The sequence below is a fragment of the Lipotes vexillifer genome, unplaced genomic scaffold (assembly GCF_000442215.2).
Source record: "Lipotes vexillifer unplaced genomic scaffold, Lipotes_vexillifer_v1.1 scaffold575, whole genome shotgun sequence".
Taxonomy (NCBI): domain Eukaryota; kingdom Metazoa; phylum Chordata; class Mammalia; order Artiodactyla; family Lipotidae; genus Lipotes; species Lipotes vexillifer.
The window spans coordinates 3,714,546-3,719,748 of record NW_006780198.1 but is presented as its reverse complement, the minus strand read 5'-3'; the positions used below and the strand labels follow the sequence as shown (position 1 = coordinate 3,719,748).

Here is a 5,203-nt window from a genome sequence, read left to right as displayed (position 1 = left end):
TGAGGGATTGTGGAGGAGTGGTTCACTTCATCCTCCCATCAAGCCTGGGAGGTGGGTATTATCCCACCAGCTGCGGCCAGGCTGAGGACTTTGCCTGAGGTCACAGAGCCCTGAGACAATGGCAAGAGCATTCAGGTACAGCGCTATCTCATTTAATCCTCCCAACAAGCCACGACCTCTTATTATACCCATTTTGCAGCTGAGCAAACTGAGCTTAGGGGAGGTTAAGCAAGCTACCCTGCCTGCAGAATGGGAGTGCTTTACTACCAAGTGGCGGCAAAGGTTAACCATACCCACCTAGAGTCAGGCCATGTGGGTTCAAGTTCCAGAACTTTGGGCAAGTCACTTAACCTCTCTGAACATCTGTTCCCCTACTATAAAGAGGAGATAGATACTAACAGTGCTTGCCTCTTGGGGTTGTGGAGAGGATTACATAAGCTAATTGTGCCTTGGCCAGAGAAACTGCCAGTAAACATAAATCTCATTATTATCATGCTTTTGGCTCCCCAGCCGCTTGATATGGGTTTAAGCTACATTGATTGGGGAGGCGGCTGCTGCTGGCAGTTGGCAAGGCTGTTGGGTGAGAGACTTTGAGAAACGGGGTCTGGGTTTTTGTCCACAGCGTGGGGCCTTGAACTGGGGAGAGGCCCCTTGTTCTCCTCAACCTGGTACCCAGTGCTGACTGTGCTGACCTCTGAGGGATGCTGGGCCAGGAGCATCAGCGTGGATGCAGCCATCCCACAGGGAGAGGCAACGGTGTCTAGACCCAAAGCAGCTTCCAACCACTGAGGCGGACGGGGCTGAGCAGGAGAGAGAAACAGGGAAGACACTTCTCATTCATTCGTTCATGCATTCGTGCAACAAATACAGATTTGCCCGCTTCTCTGTTGCAAACCTGAGCCTGGCACACGGCATCCTTAGTGGATGAGTTTTATAGGGTCCTGCATGCCTGGGGCTTCAGTCTCTTGGAGACCTGAAGACTGACCTGGAATGAACCAGGCTAAAAGGAGGGGGGAGAGTGGCCCATGGAGGAAGAGCAGCAGGGGCAAATGGCCTGAGGCCTGGAGAGAAATCAAGTCCCATGGGGCCGGAGAATGGCAGGGAGAGAGGGCAGCCAGGTCAGACCAATAAGGCCCAGGATTTTGCACTTTATCCTTGGGGCGGGGGAATGGGAAGCCACTGAAGGGTGGTGGTTTCAAAAGGGCAGTGGTACGACCTGAGCAGACTTCTGAAGAAGATGCTTCTGGCTGCTGTGTGGTCAAAGAATTGGTTGGTGGAAGATTAGAATCAGAGAGATGTTTGGATGGTGCAGACAAGAAAAGAGTGGTAGCCTAGAGAAGGGTCAGGACATAGGGGGCAGAGGAAAGGGCTGTGCATTTATTTAGATGACAGACTGTGTGAGGGATGGCTGCGAGGTGGAGATACAGACCATGGTCCCTGTGGCAGACAGCTGGTTTTCTGAGCCCACGTACAATGGAGTGGGGGGCACTCCTGTTACAGCCTTTGGCTGGCGGGGACATGGCTTCCTCTATCTCCTTCCCCCAACTTGCTGACTGTCATGCTGGGCTCCCAGGGACTTCCCTGGTGGTCCAGTGGTTAGGACTCGGCACTTTCATTGCTGTGGCCCTGGGGTTCGATCCCTGGTCGGGGAACTAAGATCCTGCAAGCCGCGCGGCAGGGCCAAAAAAAAAAAAAAAATCTTGAGGGATTTGAGCAAAATGAGTCACACAGATTGTTTGGAAAGTTGCCTCAGAGGAACTGGGAAATACAGTTTTAAACTGTTGATTAAAAGGTCAGGAAGGAGCGGGCCAAAAAAAAAAAAAAAAAAGTGTGGGCCCAAAAGCCAGGGTGCTTGTGCCAACTTCAACGCTGATGATGGTGGATGTCAGAGCCCAGTGACGACCCCAGTGTTCCCCTTCACCCTGCTCCGAAAACCACCCACCCGTGTAAGCAAAACAGGAGAAATGCACTGAGGATCTGCCTTGGGGAAGCTGGGTGGAGAAGGGCTCTTTTGCTTGGGGCAGCTTCAGCTCAGTTGTACCTGACAGAACTGGGGGAAATTACAGCTCTCTCTGGCTTCCTGTAGGACCACAGGGGACATGAGAGTAGGGCTGGAGTCCCGGTGGGTCCCTGCAGACGTGCAGGAGGGCACAGGTGCCTGTGTATCCTGGGACTGTCCTTCAGGCTCTGATGGCTGACTTCTCAATGGGCTTTTTTCCTGGGCTGCCTGGCCCAGGGAGGGGGAATCAGGGCACCAGGGTTTGAAGACTTCATTAGCTCTTGGCAATTATCCCACGTTTGCTGTCCTCCCAGGGGGAGCTGGCTCTGGTTGCAGGCCTGGCAGCCCCACAGTGTAAGTGGGGCAGAGCTGGGTTGCTGTTACCCTGGGCCCAGGTCAAGGGAGGGGGCAGGTGTACAAAAGGGAGCCAGAATCCTAGTAGCCTTTATAGAGCACCTGTGCCTGTATTAACTCACTCAACTGTCCCAACAACCCCATGAGGGGAGAATGTTATTCTTGTCCCTGTTTTACAGATGAGGACACTGAGGCACAGAGGCTTTGAACCAGTGTGGTTGGGCTCCAGACTCTCTGTTCCAACCTCCCAGGACTGGATTAGGGGCTCTCAGCAGAATGCATAGTTATTCTTTCTCCCTGATCTGTAAGCCACCTTGCCATCGATCACCCCTCTTTGTGCTGATTTGTAAATCTTTTACCAGTGAAGGGAGAGGAAGGCAGGGGGAGGGAAAGAAGGCAAGCTGGGTTCTCATTACCAGAGGGCTTTGGCTGCCACGGCCATGGCCATGAGCATCAAAGCTAATGATAGCTGAGCATGTTACTGTGTGCTCTGCCACTTACGGGCTGTGTGACCTGGAGTGAACCTGACTTTCCTCTTTTATAAAAAGATGCTTAAAATGCTTACTTCACCAGGGTGTTCAGAATCTCCCCAACACACACCCTCTCTCAGAGTTAGAAGCGGCCCCTCCTGCTTCCTTGGGACTCAGCCCACTCCTTCCTTGTAACTCTCCCACTAAACTGTGGGGTCCAGGACAGGGACAGGTCGTTCCCAACACCAGCATGCAAGGGCACTGGGGGAGTGTAGTTGGATTATTGATAAATAAAGTAAGTCATGTGCCCCACAGTAATTTTACAGATGGGGAAACTGAGGCTTAGAGACGTTGCACCTCCATAGCTCTACAGATCGTAAGGGACAGAAATAACAGGAGACCTGAGTCTTATCATTCCCAATTCCATGGGATCCCGATGCCCATCACTGAAGGCTACATGCTGGGTGGTTGACAAAGTGTTTTAAATGTGGTCCCTACCGCTCAAAGACAACCAAGCCACCCAATGCTGTGATTGGGGGCCAAACCCTCTCTCTAGGTGACATCATCAAGTTCCAAGACTTAAAAAACCATTCATATGACATTCGTGTTGACTCCCAATTTCTATCTGCAGCTCCACCCTTTCCCTAGATTTGTTCTGGAATATCCACCTACTTGACACTTCCAGATGGGGATTGAATAGGCAGGTGGGGACGAACATTGACAAAGCCCGTCTACTGATTCCTCAGCCCATCCTCCCCAGCCCACCTCACCTGCCCCACTGGATGGTCTCCATCAGAAGGACATCGCCACGCACGTGTTGCTTTCTAGGCCTGGAATCAGTTCAGGACTTAATGGAGTCACTGAATCATGAAAAGTCTGATTTTTTTTTTCTTTTTTTACAGCTTCTAGCTGAATTCCTTCTGATCTGGGCGCTAGGGACTCAGGTAAGAACAAGAAGTGGTCCCCACCTGTCACGGAGCTCAAATTCCATTAGGCAAGACCATCAATAAACAAAGGAACAAATGGTACAATAAACTATTACCTTGTGTCCAATGCCACGAAGGAAGTAAGTGGAGCACTGTGATGGTAAATGCTTTAAGTATCTAACATTTCCTTTGGAGAGGGTGGTCAGGGAAGGCCTGTCTGCAGAAGTGGCATTAGGCTAGATGTAGAAGATGCAAAGGAGCTAGACATGTAAGGACCTGGGGTGAGTGTCCCCGCCAGTGATATAGCAGGTGCAAAGGCCCTGAGGTGGGAGTGAGCTTGGATTGTGTGAGAAGCTGGAAGAAGGAGGCCTGTGTGGCTGGGGGCTGGTGAGCAGGGGAGGGGAGATGCCAGGGGATGGAGAGGTAGGTCCTCACCAGGCCAGGCAGGCTGTGTGCACAGACACGGACTCCAACCTTCAGGACCTGTTTTTACCCCACCCCTACCCCCTCCCCCTGAGTCTGGGGATTGGCTTGCAGCAACTTACATTCTGAATACATCCTAGTTCATATGCCGAAACTTCACTGCAACGAAGAGTAGCACCCGCTCGCCGCAACTAGAGAAAAGCCTGCGTGCAGCAATGAAGACCCAATGTAGCTAAAAATAAATAAATAAATAAACTTATTTTTTAAAAAAGACAATTTGTGCCCACAGGCCCGCCTTCATGTGAGTCTGGGCTTTGAAGTTATACCGCCTTGGTGACCCAGAAAGACCCCAGGGCCTGTGAGAAAGCCTGGCTGTGGGCAGCTGGTGGGGCACATGTTCCCCGGCTGGGCAGGGAGGTGAGTGGAGGGAGGGAAGGTAAGCGGGTGCCAACGAGCTGTTACCACCACGGGGATGTGGAGCCAGACCCCACGGGGCCCCAGGGAGGCGGAGGACGTCCCCGAGGGGGCTGGGGGCTGGGCGTCTCTCCCTCAGATTTGCTCCTGGGTGACCAGCTCCTGGTTCCCTCCGACCATGTGTGTCCCCAGCCCGGACATGTCCTCATGGAGGATTCAGGAAGCCACTGGGGCTTGCCTGGGAAGTGTCCGCCATGACTCTGGGGCTGGCTGGGGGGATGCAGGTGGATGCCTGAAAACACTTAATCCATTAAGTTAAATAGTCCGGCGAGCGGGGTTGGGGGCGTCTAGCAGAAGGCCTATGCCCTCAACCATGGCTCTGCAGGATTCCCATCCTAAGGCGCAAGCTGAGTGTGAACTCAAAACCACCATTTCAAAGCACAATCAGGACTTCCCTGGCCGTCCAGTGGTTAAGACTCTGTGTTTCCACCACAGGGGGCGTGGGTTCGATCCCTGCTGGGGGAACTAAGATCCTGCGTGCCCTGCATCTCGGCCAAAAAAAAGAGCACAATCTACCCCGGGAGTGTTCCCAGATTCTTCTGCCACGTGACACTCTT

At 52.6% G+C, this 5,203-nt stretch overlaps 1 non-coding gene across 1 annotated transcript; it reads left to right on the top strand.

Annotated features, from left to right (window-relative positions):
* Nucleotides 1-1,578: 1,578 nt before the first annotated feature.
* On the top strand, nucleotides 1,579-1,652 carry TRNAE-UUC (transfer RNA glutamic acid (anticodon UUC)). The gene has a single exon. It is a non-coding gene; the product is annotated as a tRNA-Glu (tRNA).
* The last annotated feature ends 3,551 nt before the right edge of the window (nucleotides 1,653-5,203 follow it).